Source organism: Patella vulgata, chromosome 4 (genome assembly GCF_932274485.2).
Source record: "Patella vulgata chromosome 4, xgPatVulg1.2, whole genome shotgun sequence".
Classification (NCBI taxonomy): Eukaryota; Metazoa; Mollusca; class Gastropoda; family Patellidae; genus Patella; species Patella vulgata.
Window position 1 is genome coordinate 53411031 of NC_065882.2, and position 20037 is coordinate 53431067.

The 20037-nt window shown below is 34.0% G+C and overlaps 1 long non-coding RNA gene across 1 annotated transcript in view; it reads right to left on the reverse strand.

The window, feature by feature from the left end:
• LOC126817708 (uncharacterized) overlaps positions 1-20037 on the reverse strand; it is a 58625-nt gene that overhangs the window by 15481 nt on the left and 23107 nt on the right. The window contains exon 2 of the long non-coding RNA XR_007679111.1: positions 1715-1899. This is a non-coding gene — a long non-coding RNA (uncharacterized LOC126817708). The remainder of the gene's footprint in view (positions 1-1714; positions 1900-20037) is intronic.

Sequence of the window (20037 nt, forward strand, 5' to 3'; positions counted from 1 at the left end):
ACTTTATTTTGAGGCAAGATATTAGTATCTAAAGGTTTGACAACATGCGTGCACCGATAGTAACCACTGATTGTAACCATTTTTAAATTAAATCATTAAATGGCCGAACCTTTGAAATTAAAATCGGACTCATTCAATGGCATCGTGAAATGATTATGGTCTTGCCATGTTAATAATGTCTAATTAATAGTTTATATAACATTTAAGACCTAAAGAAAGACCTGCAATAAGAAGAGTTAGCTCTTGCATAATGCCTGCTTAAAGAATCTAATCATTGATGCATTTTCTTCCATATAGGTACATGTAGATGTTAAACAACCATGGTCATGAACTGTACTGGTTTGGTTTTAAACTATGGAAATTGTTCTAAAGCCGATTCACAACAACTGTTCTTTTCCAGTTCAAACATCTTTTTTTCATTAGCTAAATTATATAACCTAGAATTAAGTGTCGTTGGGTGACATGACACCAATAATTAGAAAACATCATGACGCAGCCTTGTGCCAAGTGTTTAAACTAGGTCAGTCAATACATGCTAGACTCACATTGTCTGAAGAGGTAACAAACACGAAAAACCACAAAAAAACAGAAAGAGTCAACACTTGTCAACCTTTCTAGCTATCATCATTTATCTTTTGTTTGAATAGCTGTGACTTCATTCAGTCATATCTTGCTACTTTGTTTTGCAAATAAAAATAAACACCACCACCATGATGAACTATGATCAGAAACAAAATAATCCTTTTTTTCCCTTTTAATTCACATTTTGTCTAGACTGAGCAATTATATTTATTTACTTATTGAATCATGTAATCTAGAGGTACAGCGTTGGTCAGGTCTGGAACCAGTCAAAGTCAAACGACAACTTCAACAAGAAGCCAAATTAGGGCCTACTCGATCAGCATTAGTTGAGAGTATGCACATGCACAAACACATTTAGGACATTACTTAATGAGAATATGAATTCACACAACATAAAACCTTTAAAGCATTGTTATTTTCTTGCTTAAATTAAAGAGACAATTCGACACTTTATAAACACAATGAAGATGTGTATACACCAGACAGTGCAACTGTCAAGTGTTCTTTTATGTACACACCAACATGTACAGGGAACTTTAGTATTTTTGGTACCTTCCAAATGACTAGACACTGTTGCTTGCCAGGCCTTTCGTGATGCACCACTCACAAGGAGATACCACACAGGAAAATAAAGAGGAATGTTCTCAGCCAACTTAGTAATTTTCAGAAACAGTCGTTTCTAACATGATTTAAGAAAACCTACTATTTATCATCCAAAGCAAGAATTTGACTCACAAATATCAATGAATTATTGAATCAAATTTCAAATACAGTACTAATCGAAATCTGAACACATGCTAATCTATTCTTATACGGCTTCATCTTCTAGGCTCACAGGGAGTCATTGTGGCTGTGGCTATGTAAGTATGGTGCTAGCCCACTGACCAGGAGATAAAACATGTTTAAACACAGGGGTCCCTGGTTCAATCATGGTTTTGGCCGAGAAACATCCTTGGGATTTTCTAGCCTGGTTTACTATTGTCAGTGGAAAAGGACAAAAGGCCTGGCAAATGCCAGACGAAAATGCCACAGTCTCTGCTAAATTTCCCTCTTAGCACATTAGCCTTGTGACAGCAAAGCAGGACGAACCCCATTTATTTCTAGACCGAAAAAGAATAAAAGAAAAACTTACTGCACTAGATGCCTTGGCATTCATTATCTGCTAATCCTATATTTCTACACTAAATTATATCACCATAGAAGAAGTCATATAGGCAACTTTTTATAATTTGCAGTTCTCGATATCCAGGAGTGCCAGCATTTGAAACTTCATTAATCCATGAATTATGAATGTTAGCACATTAAATCAGGTTAATTCTGAAATACAAAAATCAAAAACATATTAATATTAAACATCATTTACATTGGTTTTCAATGAATCATATAATGGTCTTTGCGTGTAATATATGTAATGCATATATTCTGAAATGCAGATAATTTTTGCCTGTATCCAAATCTCTTGAACTGATTTAAATAAAATAACAAAACTTGTTAAGATAGGAGTTTTCTCACATATATGTAAATACTTATTTAGAAGCTTTATCCTTTTACAAACAAACCTGGTAACATTCAATCTAACAATATGAACTTGTGAGTTGTGGATATTTACAACATTGGCTCTACTGAATAATTACAAATATACAAATGACCATAAACGTCTAATTCACAATTTACTTGGGATCAATATCCTTCCTCCTGTATGTGGAAGATGAATACATAGCTAATCAGGTTTCAGGTGAATTAAGAAATGAAATGAAATGAAATCGGGTTTAACATCTTACTGTTCTGCTCCGAATGGGCAAATGCAGACGGGCATACACCATACAGTGTGGTATGAGGAAAAGTTGGCCTTGACAATGGCACTACAGTCTACTCTTTTGTCAAACTTCAACTGTCAAGGGATCTTTTACGTGCATGCCAATCCGTGCCAAGGACCTTGTTTTTGTTTTTTTTGTCCCATTCACAAAGTTTGAACATTCTACCTCAATTATTGTGTTCTAAAGTCTCGACCAATCAAATTGCTCATCACTCTGCTTACCCTCAACAGAAAATACTCATTATCAAACTTAGTCAAGGTACTGATGTAATGAAACTATACATCTAGTTTTCATCACTCTCACTTAATTAGACAAAGTGAAACAAGGGTTATAACTCTAGAAGTAATTATATGTAATGCTGAAATTCAATAGGCTTCTTTGTTTCACTAATTTAAATGATGCGTATAATTTCCATACATTTCATCACTCTCACTTAATTAGACAAAGTGAAACAAGGGTTATAACTCTAGAAGTAATTATATGAAATGCTGAAATTCAATAGGCTTCTTTGTTTCACTAATTTAAATGATGCGTATAATTTCCATACATTTATCATTAGAGCTGCGTTCACAAAGTGCAACAAGAGCCACAACTCCGGAAGAAATCGAAATTGCTGAAATTCAACAGGATTCTTAATTTCACTAATTTAAATGATGCGTTTAAATTTCATATAGATCGAATGATAACTTTTGTTATTAGAGAAATGAAATGAAATGAAATGTTGTTTAATGGCACGTCAGCTCCAACCGGACTATATTGCGCCAAACATATGGTGAATCTAACGAGACAAATTAAAACAATATCACATAAATGAATTTATATATGTAAATAAAAACAAATATCACAGAAAATATATTAATTAAAAGTATTCAACAAGGGCCATAACTCCAGAAGAAATTAACAGGATTCTTCGTTTCACTAATTTAAATGATAAATATCAATTTCATACAGATCAGATGATACCTTTAGTCACTCCAGCGTTCATAAGGTCCAACAAATTAAAACAACGGACATAACTCAACAAGAAATTATTGAAATTAAATAGGATTCTTCATCTCATTGATGTAAACAATATATCAATTTCAAAACAATCACTATCAGATGATAAATGGAGTCTGTAGAGAGTTCACAAGAAATTGTGGACAACAGACATGTACAAATGTGGGCGACGGCAATTTACGCCATTTCCATTTTGATGTATAAAAAGCGAAAAAGGGCCATATCTCTAGATGCTGAAATTCAACAGACGTTATTGTTTCACTAGATGCTGAAATTCAAGACGTTATTGTTTCACTAAATTAAACAAAGAACATAAATTTCAAAACTGTTTCAACATAACTTTTGGTGAAACATAGTGTTCAAACGATTCTAGTGGACATCAGCCATAACTCAATAGGATTCTTCTCTTCACCAATTGGAAAATTGCATAACAATTTCAAACAGAACAGATCATAGCATTTGTTGTTAGATATTAGATAGGTCACCAGATTGGAAAAAAATGAAGGGCAAAAGCAATTCAAGGCCACAAGTGCGAAACTTCCAATCAATAGTAACATGCAACACAAACCAATCACAGAAAACTTAATGGGTTTTCACATTCATGGTGGGTGTATAATAAAATAAAGAATGAAACACAATGTGGGTGTACATGTATATAAAAATATATAATGAAATTCAATAATGTTTCATGACACATCACCTCAAACTAAGAATATATTGTGCTAAAAATATTTTAAGTAATTAGGATAGCTTGAAGCACTTTTAAGAGAGAGAGAGAGAAAGAGGGAGTTTAACCTCCACTCAACACAAACTAGGTCATTTCGGGACTAACAACTGGTTCAATTTATTTTCAATAATTTGCTTGTACATAGGTTTTTTTTTTATCAGTGGGGGAAAACCGGAGGACCCAGAGCAAACTCACGAGGTTGGACAAGCAACCCTACTGATTGTCACGTACAACAGGAGAATCCATGCCAGTTGACTTAATGGCAGGCCTTATGATATAGCGCGCATGCACTAAACATTTGGCAATCCACCCCCCTGAAGCACCTTTGAAGATTTTTTTTAGAAATCTTTTGTGTTTTTTTTGTGTATTTTATCATGGTTTTCTGGGGGGAAATTTTATGAGACTTCGGATTCTCACAAGTTCTATCTTCATTCTACACATGGTAAAGAGCTTCGACTAACTTGATTAGTAAATCTATCAAATACTGACAAGAATGATTATTTTTCTCATAGTAAATTAGTTGGTACTCATTTCCAGGGTGCTAAAAAAAAACCCATTGCACTCTTATGGAGAGCTGATCTTTTTTTAAGACCATTGGGTGGCATATTGTGTTTCTGGTTTAATGAAGTTGCGAGCTGCTGTGATGGAGTGACCTTTAGCCTAATAAAAGAAAGGTGTGTGGGAGTTTTGACCAAACATTCACCTGTAAGGTGAGACAAAATTCACTGGTAGATGATCTGGAGGAACTAGCAGATAATTGTTGATCTACTTGAGTTCTACTGGATACCATGCTTTAGCCAACAAGTTCACAAATTACTCTGTAATCAAATAATGTGATGAACTGTCGCAACAGATTTTTATCACACATATTATTTCTTTTATTTACCTCGTCATGTCAAGAACATTTCATTAATTGCATGAATCAGCTTAGTCAATCCTTTGTTATTTAATATACAATGCCAGAGAGAGAGAGAGAGAGAGAGAGAGATGGGGATTAACATCCACTCGACACAAACTATAGGTCATTTTGGAACTAACATATGGTTCAACTTTATTTCAAGAATTTGCTTGTGCGTAGTGGTCTAGAGGTGTGGCAGGAAAGGAAACACAAGGTTGGACACGCGACCTACTCCTTGTCACAAACAAGCGGGGAACCGAAACTATGCCACTTGAATCAATGACAGACCTTATGATCTACATGTAACATGCACATGTTAAACCATTCGGCCACACAGCTCCCCTAATATACAATGAATGAATTAATGAAATGAGGGTTTAACATCCTACTAATGAAGATGGGCAAATGCTATGTGCAGGTCAAGATGTCCACAGGACTCACTTTTTCATCCCACCTGAACGACTAGAAACTGTTCTTTCACATGCCCTACGTCCTGCACCACTGACAAGGGGAAACCAAACTGGAAACTTCTGAGGAGTTTTCTCTGAATTTCGATTGTGGCCCTCCACAGAAATATCAATTTTACCCCCAAAAAATCATCAAAAACTCTTAACCCATAGAGTGTTTACAGGAATTGTTGCAAACTGACAGAGGTGACATACATACTAAACTAGTACTTTAACAAATGGAAAGTTAGGCTTAATTTAAAACACAGCAGTTTTAATTGAATTGTTGACAATAACCAAAATGTCTGATAGGTAATTTACCTTTGTACCTTTCATATACTATTATAAGTAGATATCAAAGCAGTTTTATGATATATCAGCAGCTAGTCTCTTATAAAACAACGGACTTTCATTTATTAAAACCATATGAGCATGAAGCAATTTAAGGAAACCTGTGAACCTGTAATGCTGAATATTATCGTAGCAACATCTGTTCCTAACATCAGTAATCTGCAGCAGACATATTTTAAGATATTTAACAATTTTTTACATATTTCTTTATTATGATCAATCTCTTTTTAATTAAACTGCGCTCAAGTTGAACCGCAACCCCATCAGTCAGACAGGTAACAGCTGAATTAGTTAATCTTCTCATTTGCTTCATTGGATCTTTCACTTTAAATGGTGTGGAAATTTTCACTAACCTCTGCCACCAGCGACCAGACATTGACACCAGAAATAAAAACAGGTGTCACCTTTCCGGTACACAACATTACAGGTATAGCAAACAACAAAATAGAATTATATCTATTCTTTATCTATACAAAAGTTGATTTGATATTTAATGGATTGATCAAGTACTACCACTTAAGTCTTGTTGATCAGCTTAACTTGGTTTACCAAATAAACATCTTATTTTTTCTCAATAGTTTGTGACTTCCATTCAATATTTATATCACTGTGTGTGTTTCTACGATTCTATGCTAATATATTCCTCACACCAAATGTTGTGGATTAATTATTTGAGCCTAACCCAAATAAACAAACTCTCAGGATAAACATATAAAGCTGCCCTTAAAATAACAAACCAGGGGCAGTGTGAAAATAATTTTGTTTGATATTACCTTTAGGGTAGAAATACGAAAACAAAGAATTATATTCCTGTTAGGGAAGATATTTGTTTCGCATTTGTGAGACCTGTTTATAATTTCAAATTTCTGTGATTCAAATTATTTACAAATATGTCTAATTTTGGCATTTGCATGCTTGACACATCGACATCTGACAAACTTATCATTTGTAAATTTCAACCCAATTTTCCATAATTATATGGTGATTCTTTTTCTATCGGAAAGACAGCCCTAAGCAAAATGGACTGTACAATTTAATCTTATAACAATTACCTTCAAATATTACTGACCCATTCATGATCCCTTTGGTTTACAGAAGACAATGTCATAAAAGACAAGCAGTAAATCACCAAAATCATCCCATGATCTTATAATAAAGCACCATCAATTGATTTAATACAATAGTTACATGTAACAGTAATACAACATTACATCATTTTAACCCAGACAGGTGAAAACAACTCATTTTTTATACATTCTTGTATTTTATATTGATGAACAATGTACAAAGGATTGCTATGCTACAGCAGTTGGTATATTGTCTTTCTTTGATATCTATGCACTCTGAATACCATCCTATTTACATCAACTTTAAACCAGTCCTGACAATCTTAATCCATGTATTTGGATGTCACTCAGTTATTCATGATTTATTTTAATGAAGATTCTATGCAGTCCCTTTATATAGGCAAACCAAACAATAATATTATGAGGTTGACGATTTGAATGTAATCTGTGTACCAGTAATTTAAGCAATAAGACTTCGGAATTAAAAAAGTGACATTAAAATACATCAAAGAGTTTAAAAGAAAGCTGTCATTTTCTCCATTCTAATGTGGCAAAAATTCTTAATGAACTAACATCAACTGACATCATCCTCATCTTTACCACAGAATATACAGCACTATACACTATCTTGGTAAACGTCTTACAACTGTCAAACAAATTAAAGTCTCTCTAATCAATTCTGAAGTTGAATTTAATGGGGAGACTTGATATTCTTCAAATAGCCAAGTGCAGGATGTTTTCTCCTGTTAATGTTTAAAAGTACCACCAAGGGGCAACATTAGATGATAATTTATAGCTTTAGTATTTCAAGGAGTCTTGGTATTATTTTGGGAGGTGTTGAAAGATTGGTACCAGAATAAGATTAATAGGTCTAGAACATGCTGATGATTCCCTGAAGACAGTTCTTTAAACTCTTACATCGTCAATCACTTCAAATGTTAAAATTTTTGTCTTCAATACCTGAAATGACTGGAACAATATATTGAGAAATCATTTGTAGAAAACTGTTTAATTTGTATACGCTTACCATCAATTTTGTTTTAAATTTTTTCAATTCATTGAGGACAAATTAATCTATACATGCAGGTATATCATCATTTTCAAGTTTCTTATATATTTTTTTATTAAAGGGGCTCGCTCAACAACTGTATGACATTGTCTTTTTTGATTGGCATTTAGTAATTGAACATATTAACACAAGGTACTTGATAAAGACGAGAGTATCCTCGTCGCAAAGTCCCTTAAAGATACATTATGGGAGATTAGATAAAGAGCTGGCAGTTCTGACTATATATCAGTCAAATTGATCCACTCTGAACACAAGATATTAGCGATTGAATTTTCGGCCTAGCCTCGATCACAATTACTAAAGTCGGTAGGATAAAAAACAGTCTCGATTATCCATTTTATGATTAAATCATGAATGAAAGTTGAGCAGCAAATCTGATCATAATCCAGTAAATATTGCAGGCTAGCTTTGACATCGAGAGTTGATTATGGTCTGGATAAGTTAATTAATGTCTAATTAATAATTTAGATAACATTTCAGGCGTAAAGAAAGACCTGCAATAGGTAGATTTAGCTCTTGCATAATGTATGTTTAATATTAAACTCAGTAATTGTGTATCCATAAAATTGTATCTTATGTTGTATGACACTGATTTTCAATTAAATTTGGATGCAAGAATATTAAAGATTCCATCAAAATTACTTTGAATTTGTGGAGGCGTCCGATATGCACAATCAAACACTAAGTTTGAACTGTAATTAGCAGGTCTTTGTTTACCTGTTTAACTCCATTGGTCCAGAAAAAATAGGGAAAAAATTAATAATAAATAAGAGTGTCTTCCTTGTCCATATTTACATGGATATCTACATGTATGAAGAGAAGACCCCAACACGAAAATCCATATAAGAGTGTATAAATTTTCAATTTGATTATATTTCTAAGGATATAAGAAACCACCAGGGAGAATAACAAGAAACCATGAAGGCCCCTTATATAGAAGGGGGTCTTCCATCTTCAGTCCAGTACATAGGTTTCAAACAATGACATTTGAAAATATCTAAATGAACAAAGGAATATATATGATATATGTTCTTGTCAGTTTTTAAGCCTGTATGATATAATGTTTAAGTGCTCAAAAGTCATATTTTATCATTAAATAGACATGATTATATATTGATGAGTTTTAAACAAGGTCATTACAGATGTTAATGGTCGACTAATGACTCCTAGTCTATTTTCTATTGGAAGAATGACACTGAAATAAATTATCAATTATACGATTTGGACATATATCTAAGATGAAGGATGAGGACACTTTTGTTTGCCAATTAGTAGGGTTAATTTATTCATAATGACCAAGACCAAAATGACAGATATAAATCTGTGAACATTGTCCTGATTAATTTCAAAATTGTTGAAAGGCATGGCATTGCTGGTTGGCTAAGTAATCTACTACCTAATGCATGCATTTTAGATCATAGTGGGTATCGCTGATGCAAGTGGCATGGTTTCAATCCCACATGACAAGGAATTGGGTGGCCAATACCAGTTCCAATAACAATAAAGGTATTAAAATCAATCTTCAACTAACATGTATTGATGTTACACCATTATCAAAGTTTTCAATGTTAAAAATCAAAGTGGTCCTTTAATGTCATGCCATTACCACAATTAATCGAACACATAATAATCTTAGATTCACCTTAATTCACAAAATCACAACCATATAATTTATAAGGTTAATTAACCTTTTGAGAAAAAAATCCAAATCTTTAGAAAAACCCATCCAAATTTGGGGTTAAAAGGAGATTCGTTTTTGGTCAGAGGTAAAGTTTATGGTTCATTAATCCTTCTACACCTTCAGATAAAGATGTAATGATTAATGGTGGCTAAGGTGGAACAAAACGAGCATTAAGTAGGATTAGGGGTGGAACTGTTTTTTTTTCTCACGGATAGAACATTTAAATGGACATAGTAATTTACTGGTCAGAATTGTAAATGTGCAAAAGGGTCAAGCCAAGTAAAATAACAAACAGAGGCAATACAAACCAGACTACAAATACTAAATCACCTATCAATAGCTTTATTACACTTCTGCTATCTTCCAAATCTAATTATATCAGTGTCTGCAGCGCTATAAAACTAGCAGACACCATTTAAATAAACACATTTACTGAATTTGGACTTGGATTTAAATCTAGAATTAAAGACCATGTACAACATAAAATATCCACCTTTGGATAATTGGTGGGCAAATTCTTTTTTTTTGCAATGGTAATGGTGAATTTAGTTATGGGCAAAATTGAAAGCAACTACATTGTATATTCCAGTTTAAAAATGACAATTTATCTTGACACTTTTATATTGTTTGTCAATTTTGAGTCTACTTGAGGCCATTGTTCAGAGAATGTAAGGAACACAAATATACTATTCAAAAAAAGTAGGGGATATTTGATTTTGGGGGCATAATACTAAAATATGCAAATGACTACGAAAAAAGTCACTATAGAACCTAACAGAAGAAACATTTCCAGTTACATGTGACGCCCAAACGCACCAATAGCTACCGCATGGAATGCAGGTGATGCTTGGGATCATCATGGGGGTCCAACCCAAGATTTGCACGACTCTGACTTTGAATGTTACAGTCATTGTGGCATTGAATTCCAGGGTGGAAACATCAGTTTAATTGTTTTAGTGACCAGAAAACAAATTTTGATATGCGTCGGCTTACCCAAAATGAAAGGTTACGTGCCCTTGGCATGCTACAGATCGGCACAACACAGGCGGTTGTGGCGCGGACGATGAATGTTTCTCAGTCTGTCATAAGCAGGCTATGGTCCAGATACCGTGATACACAATCTGTACAGGACAGACCACGCTCAGGTTGACCAAGGGCGACAACTCAAGCCCAGGATCGATTTATCCGTACCTTGGCCTTGAGAAATCGTGTCATCACAGCAAATCAGATCAGTGCTCGTCTTCAAACAGACACTGGTGTGAGAGTGAGTGGCCAGACGATTCGGAATCGACTGCATAGGGGTCACCTTCGCGCCCGACGTCCTCGCGTGATCCCTTGTTTGAGAGATCATCACATTCAGGCAAGACGTCGTTGGTGTAGGGATCGTCAACACTGGGATAATCGACGCTGGAACAATGTGATGTTTTCAGATGAGTCAAGGTTCACTGTTGATTTTTTGGACAGACGTAGGAGGGTGTGGCGTCGTCGAAACGAGCGCTTCCAAGACGTTAACGTCATCAGACATGATCGATTTGGGGGTGGTTCTGTAATGGTGTGGGGAGGCATCACTGTTGCTGGAAGAACGGCTTTACATGTTGTTGCAGGGCGTGTTACAGGCCAGTACTACCGGGACAACATCTTGGCAGTCCATGTTGTGCCGTTCGCACGACGTCATGGCCGCCGTTTCATCTTCCAGGATGACAACGCAAGATGTCACAGGGCCAGGATCGTTACAGGTTACCTCCAACAACAGAACATCACCACATTACCTTGGCCAGCACTGAGTCCCGACCTCTCTCCCATCGAGCATGTCTGGGACATGCTTGGACAGAGGTTACGTCAACGTCAACAACGTCCTGCCAATGTCCAAGAACTTGCTGCTGCGTTGCAACAGGAATGGGACAATCTGGACCAAAATGACCGTAGACGTCTCATTAGGAGTATGCCACGTCGGATCAATGCTTGTTTGGCAAACAGAGGAGGATTTACCCGTTACTGACTTGGTTGTGATGCTGTGGTAACTTTGCTGTTTGACCCCGGGTATCATTTTACCTTTATAATGGTCAGTCTGTGCCTTACTTAGTCTAACGATCATTTGGAATAAATCGATGAATGTGAACTTCATTTCATTTTGTCATTTGTTTCTTCGTCAGTTTCATTAGGTGACTTTAATAACACTTAAAAATCAAATATCCCCTACTTTTTTTGAATAGTATATAACATTTAGATGCTGTTATATATATGGTCCAGAAATTAAAAATTTCAGTTTATTATTATATTATCTCTATTGTGTATAAATAATAATAAAACCATTATTTTAATCATGGCAGAAAAACAACAATTATTTTAATTTTCAAATGGCACTACATGAAAGAGTTTCCTTTTGTCCTATGTTCTATGATATACAAAAAATCTATAGGAAAGGACGATTTAAATACAATATTTTTTATTATTTTTTCAAATAACGGGTTTTTTATATTATATAAATGATACTATTATAACCCTACGTAAAGGTGCTAAAACCAGCTGTTATAAAACGTGTTCTTTTGTGAATGAATGAAGGCCTGAAACAACTTTACTTATTGATTATTAAAATCATTTAATATACAGCATTTATTCCTACTCACATAATCATGGCCTAATCTTTTGATGACTTTGGATTTGTCACGAATGTCATACTTTGAATCTTTAAGTAAATTTATAAAAAAGCAAAATCTTTATACCTAAATGTACAGTATGATATTATTGCAGCATTCACAAGATTTTAGGACATAATCAAGGGTGATAACTCTGTCCATTCTTTAACTAAATAGATGCTTTTTGTACTCTATCCATTACTTAATCATCCATCAGTTTGTTGGATTAGTGTATCATATATCAATAATTTCTTTGTCTATATGTGCCTGCTCTTGGGGTCTAACAATTTTATTTTAAACATACATGTCTCTGCATAGGTACCTAAAATCTACTTGACGTACAAGTTAAAAACATCATAATTTGTACTTTTATGGTCACAGCATCTGAATGGGTAGCTCCAATCAAAATTTAAAATATATTTACATTTTAATGTAGGTTTCGTGGATCAAGATGTGAAATAAAACTTTGTACAAAATATGGTCTTATACGTCGCATTTAAAGGAGCTAAATCGCTAATATTTGGGACCTAGAAATTGATATAAATGGGTCGCAACGCATTTAATAATGTAATATGAATGTATATAAACTGATTTACGTTCAATCGTTTCTGTTTTTACTCTAATTTTAAGTCAGAAATAATCCAGAGGTCTCAATTGAAAGGCGGTCACTAGCGTGTGGTTATTCCAGTCTACACCAATAGTATTTATTGCACATGCTCTTCAGATAAGAATATGACGTCACCGTCTGACATGAATCATGAAATACGTCTAGCCACGTTTTTCGAGTCCCTTTTTACAAATGACACCGAAATGCATTATGGTACACGATTCGTGTACCAAAGGTAAAATGTTTATTTTGTCTTAAATATTGGATATCATAAGCCCATCTTTTCCCGGTAAGATCACAACATCAATGTTGATGTAAATTGACAAATAATTTGTGTTTTCAATGTCGAAGACTTTGGATAATATTGAGTTAGAGACTTAGCTACTTTAAGATCTTATCTAAGAAATTGATTGATTCTGTACAAGAAAGCCTTTTATAGTTTTATAAAATAGATGGGACTATCTTCTATCAGTGAGACCTCAGATTGTCACAGCATTATCATAAGCTGTAATTTTCTACTTCGACCAATGAAGCGTTTTAAACCCCCTGCACTATGAATGGAAATCTTTAAGAAGTGTTGATTACATTGAAGGATATTGAGGAGCCACTTGAAGTGGGAGATATTTGTTATTGGAGTGAGGTTGCTCTGACAACTACCGTAAGGAGAGAAAGGGAGGAATCTGACCACCAGGGATCCCAACTCTATTCTATTTTCATCATTGTACCTTTCTTGAACTGTAACAGTTAAATAGTCACTCATGGGGTGGATGTGACAACTCGTACACATTCCTGAATGATTTATGTTACAGTCACATAAATAATCAAATAAAATTAGTAGGAAAATATTAGAATTCCATTATTCTGAAATGTCTCCTTTTTAATTGTCAAAACTGTGTATCATTTGATTTGCTTGAGATAAACTCTTCCACTTTGTGAATTTCTCTAACAATTGTTACTACAGTATTTGACTTTTCATTTCATGTATTTTCTGTATTGACTACACCATTAGGATCTATTACATACAGATATTGTATTATGAATTGAAAATTTCACATTTTTAGATTCCTTTATGTGCAGTTTGGGGAAAATGGAATCGTACCATCAGTAAGGCTGCAAATAGCTATCGTAGAAACGCAAATGGTTTTTGAATTTACAATCACACCAGCAAATAGACATGTAAATAGAAAATCTACCGCTTTAGAAACTTGTAAATAAGTCAGGTAATGTGAAGCACAAAAGAGTATACAATTCAGATTTTTAAAGATAGGTTGCTAGGCAACGAAACATACGCCCACAGCAGCTAAGTCGTCCGACCAGTCAACAGGAGTTGTCGCATATTTTTTCTATTGTCAGTAATGAAACGTTTATAATACACTAAAATCTGATTAAGAGTAACAACTCATTAAGTAATTATCCGAAAATCATTAGAAATTGTTTGGCTTTTAGTTCTGCCACATGCCAACATTTAGTATACGAAGCATTTAATATCATGGATTTACATGTAGCTGTTCAAGGTATCAAAATTCATTGAAAATCAATATACTTGTTCGTCTCAAGACCTTAAACTCTGTTTATCAATCTAAAGTCAATCGGATGATAACTTTGGTTTCTAGAGCATCCACAAGATTTTTCAAAGTGATCAAGGGCCGATTCGTGTACCAATGGTAAGATTTTTATTCTGTCTTAAATACTGGGTATTAGAAGCCCATCTTTTCCCAGTAAGATCACAGCATCAGTGTTGATTTAAATTGACAAATAATTTGTGTTTCCAATGTGGAAGACTTTGGATGATATTGAGTTAGAGACTTAGCTACTTTAAATGATGCATATAAATTTCATACATATCGGATGATAACTTTCGTCAATCGAGCATTAACAAGGTTGAACAAAGTGAAACAAGGGCCATAACTCTAAATAATGCATATAAATTTCACAAAGATCGGATGATAACTTTCGACGTTAAGAGTGTTCAAAAGGTTCAATAAAGTGAAACGAGCGATAATTCTAGATGTAATAGATTTCATACAGATCGGCAGATAACTTTTGAGGTTAGAGCATTCACAAAGTAAAACAAGGGCCATAACTCTAGAAGTAATAAACGGAAATTGCTGAAATTCAATAGGATTCTTCTCTTTACTAATTTAAATGAAGCATGTAAATTTCATACAGATCGGCAGGTAACTTTTGATGTTAGAGCGTTCACAAGGTTCAATAAAGTGAAACAAGGGCCATAACTCTGGACATAATAAACAGAAATTGCTGAAATTCAATAGGCTTCTTCATCTCACTAATTTAAACCACATAATCAATTTTAAAACAATCGAATAATAATTTTTGGAGTTAGAGCGTTCACATGAAATTGTGTAGGCATATAAAAAGTGAATTTATAATTCTACCAATCTAAAAAAACATACAGGTCCTTACATTTTGTGAAATACAGACATGAACAGATCAATGTCTTTTGTTAAAGAAAATGTTAAAACTTGAATATTTCTTTATTACAGTCTCTTATAATTTTTTTTATATAATTTACATAATAGTTCACCCAGTACAAGTTTATTTTATCACAACCAAAAAAGATTACCAGAAAGATGACAAGTCACTAAAAGGATGTCACACATCAAAACTTGTGATAAATTAACTAAGACAAAAACTATCCTGTGAATCATTAAATATACAACATATTAGAGAGGCCTGTGCTGAAATTTTTCATGAGAGGTACATAGCTTTATTTTTACAATCATTGTTCCTTTTGACATTTTTGTAGCAACCTGATACAATAAGTAACAGCTTTTTTTTTTTACACAGACCATTGACTTCTAACAGCAACTATTTTGTGATAGGATTAATAGCCCGTTCAGACACTCAAGTTGAACTGGTTTAAAAACCCTGGGGATCGTTCAAACAGTTTAACTTAAGCATCTGAAAGCAAATGTGGGGCAACTAAACCAGTTTAAAAAACCCAGCTCGCGACCTGTCTTCGAGAAGGCTTTTTATTTTAAACTGGTTCATCTTGGCCGTCTGAACGGGTTGGCTTAAAAATCAGGCCCAGCTTGCTTTGAGCATGCGCAGTATGCAGTAAGTAACATTCATGTGAAAATATTGGGGTCAGGCAGTGCCAATGTTATCGAAAGCGTGCAAGAACTGAATAAAGAATAGAAAGCTACCCATGCGTAGTTAACTCTAACCTCCGAACGAAGAGGTCAGAATAGTTAAAATGGTTTGGCTTACAGTACGTACGCGTGAACACAACACCATGCTGTCTTAAAAGCCCAGGCAATTATGAACTGGTTTAAAAATAATGTCTGAACGGGCTATTAGTCTGATTATAATGGTCGAGGTTATTTCTAATTGTTTGACTGGCATTTAGTCAATTCCAAACTAATTCCACTTAAATCCCTTAAAACATTAATATACATCCAATTCATGGTATTTTCAGTTAAAACCGTTTTTAATTCTTGCAAGCTACAGTCAATCAAAGGAAATCAAAATTTCCAGTTCAGATTTCAGATTTGAGAATGGAAACATAAAATGTCTAACAGACAGGCACAATTCTGATGTTAAAAGACCTTACTAAAAACTTCTTCTAGACAGATATAGTGACATGAACATGTGACCGTTAATATTTATGATGGATTTTAAATAATATCTTGATTATTCACAACCTGTCCTTCTGTCAGTCCAGTATATTATGAGATATTTACATTGTGCAAGATGCCACCCACTAGACCCCAATACAATGCCTTTAATTCTATCAAACATTGATTTTTCTAAAGTAACTATTTTTATTGAAGATTTGTTTATTCTTGTGTGTAAACATCTGAAAGCAGGCTAACAACCCCCATGTATGCCAGCTGATACCTAATGATTTTATAGATACTGTTAATAATATAATAACTAACAAGAGTTACTATAGAAATATATTGAATATTATTTAAACATATCTCTGTGACCATGTTGAGTCATTTTTGTAAACAATCAAAAATGCCAGGTGTCTCTCTTGATGAGAAGTATTTCTCCCGACAAAACACGTTTGTGACCCAGAAATATGTAGACTTCTATTGTCCAGTTTAATCTAATATTGACCGGCTCTGTCACATGTGTCTGGTAGAAGACAATGTCATCAAGTACACATGAGAATGGAACCAGAAAGTTAAAATACTCTGGCCACTTCAAAATAAAGAGATCCTACAAATATTGACTTTTGAGTTTACTTGTTTTCTCTTTCATAGCTCCGTATATCATGCACCCAACAGAATAATCTGTGACATATCCATGACATACTTGAAACATTTCTCTATTTGACTTAACAATTTGTTGCCTTTGAGTGTGCCCATGTATGTCATAAAATCTCATGACCAAATATTGAACGTGACACAGTAACCATGCAGATCATGACATCGAAACGCCTCTGCATCAGCACTTTGCAGTCAATAAATTTCTATGTCAAGCAATGGTGAATTCATGTACAACATATCAATTGTACTTTCAACATTACTTGAGGTAGAGTATATATGCAGTAGGTGGTTCTTGCCTAGAAGATCTAAACTGAAACTACTTTCTTAGGAAAATGGATATAAACTTATCGGTACTTGACTTTTAAAGAGAGTGATTGACAATTGACAATCTGTATTGATATTTTATTTATTGAATGTTTCACTGTCATTCAATAAATATATAAATGAGCGAGTCCTCATATAATACTAGTATTATAATACTCTATATATTCCCAGCATTAGTATGCATTTCAGGTGGAAAATCCTCCATAGATCAACTTCAATAAGAAGAGCCGCAAAATAAAGACTGATTCAGTTTTTAGTTTAACACTTTTAACAAGCAAATAATAGAAATGGTCACAATCAAGAAGTCACATCCTCCCATTCTTATTCAGATTAGTTTCATATCTTTAGTCATTAGCATTTTGACCCCACAAACGAATGATCTATAGGCAAACATCAGTGCAATGTTAGAGTTTGAAAGGCACCTCTCTTCACCAATTCTCATTGTTCAAAAATCTGTCCATCAAAAATTATATGATCTAGAAAATATCAATATTCTTGCATATGAGCCAACAACAAAACAAATCTAAGAAATTTTGTACACTTTTATATCAGTGCAAATGTGTCAAGTTTAAAAGGCACTTATTTTTCTCCAATTCTCAGTGTTCATGAATCTGTCCATGATAAATTATATTATTTAAAAAATATCAATATTCTTGCAAATGAGCTACTGACAAAACAAACCTAAAAACATTTTGTACACTTTTATATCTCAACTGGGTCGGTGACTGCTGTTGGCTGTTGGGGTTAATAGCTTCTACCAAGTAGCTTGGTTTCCATGATCTATATAAAAGTATGTATTGATGGGTGTCATAAACTTTCTTTCTACAGATACCACATCCCATTTTATCCCAGAAATTCACATATATAGCTAACAGATCTTGTTATACGTTTGTATTTAAATTTAAAGAATTGATTTTGTGATTATGTTAGTGTACATTTATTACCTAAAGGCCACTGTCTACTAACTAGCTATCAATTTTTTACTTTTTAATTTCAATTGTACTGTCCCATTAACCCCTATTTACACTGGAGTGAGCCATGATAAAGCTAAACGTACCAGATCCGAATCTGGCCCTGATAAAAGTTCAATAAGTTAGTTATCAGTGTCAGAATGGTTTTAGGTGTCGAACTCTTCACAGAAACATTAATTTTAAGTTGGCTACTGTAACTGTAACTACTGAATGCATGCACATATGTACTGAAGTAACCGTATCATTACCAAAATTCAATCCTAGATTGAGACCATCTCACTTCAGTGGGCCAGTTCTGGTCCACACTGATTACCAATCGCTACGCTCAAACTACTAAATATTTTGTGGAACAGATCCAGGTAGGAACAGAGTATCACTTCATTTTCATATGGAGTTAATGAATTCTGAATGAAATGATGAGAAGTTATTCCTGCAGGGCAAAAATTTAAGGGTTTCCCTGACGGACAACCCGACGATTAGTGATGTCTGCTTGAGTAACGTCAAAGGTAGCACGCAAAGATCACCTAATCTCCCAGCATTAGTGAGCGCTTGATGTATATGTTGATAAACTGGATGGTGCAACAGTTTCTGAGTTTTTTGTCGTGGGGTTTGTGGGGTAAGATTGAAAGGAACTATATGATCTAATATATTGATTTATTGATAATCTACAAATGTTTTCAACATTTGACCACTCTAATATATTGCTACATAAAAGTAAGTTTTTTTTTTCATACTTGTCACTTTAGTAACTACCTATCACTCTAAGTTATCCAAGACCAATTACATCGCACACTCATCATCCATAGGGGTGCAAATACCCTTAATTTATATTGATCCATATGAATACAACTTAAACTTCTTTTTTTGGGAGATCGGAAGGACTATGAATGTAAATATTCAGATTATACAATATCCATATTAAACCGATTATTATAACATGACTTTGCAACTGAAATGGGCATCACTTTTATTATAGTCACTTTTGAAAATTTCATCTGACCATCGTCATTGTGCAACATAATAATGTACTGGTAATTCAATTTGTGGTCATATGGTTATCTATAAGAACATTAGACTTCAAGAACCCTCACTATGTTATTGTCAACAATCTGAGATTCTTGACAGTCTGTTCAACATTGCTTCAAATAGGGAAACGTGTTGACCGTGTTGTTCAGTATTAGTGTCTGGTTCTGAATTATGTAACTCCAAAATACCATTCTGGATCTGCACTAATTAACTGATTATTTAGATATTTGTAGAAAAACAAATCTTGTTGATAAACCCAAGTGATACCAGGTCTATAGATATTGGGGCAACAGATCTACCTCAGACACTGAGGTGTGTTTCTAATTTGCAGTAGGTGATATATAAATAAATAGTCTTTCTGTTTCAAGAACGGTTCTTAATTCATATATAATAAACACCAGTAGATATTTATACCTACATGAATCACCACCTACCTATATTTATTGTCCATACAAATTGAGTAATTAAAAATTTCCCCTTCATCTTGATGGTCAGAAAAAGGAAAGATTTTGACACTGTTTAGAAGACAACCCATATGCCATTCAGACCCTTAAATTTAAGGTAGTTTAAAAACAACGCAGTGTTCACAATTACCCAA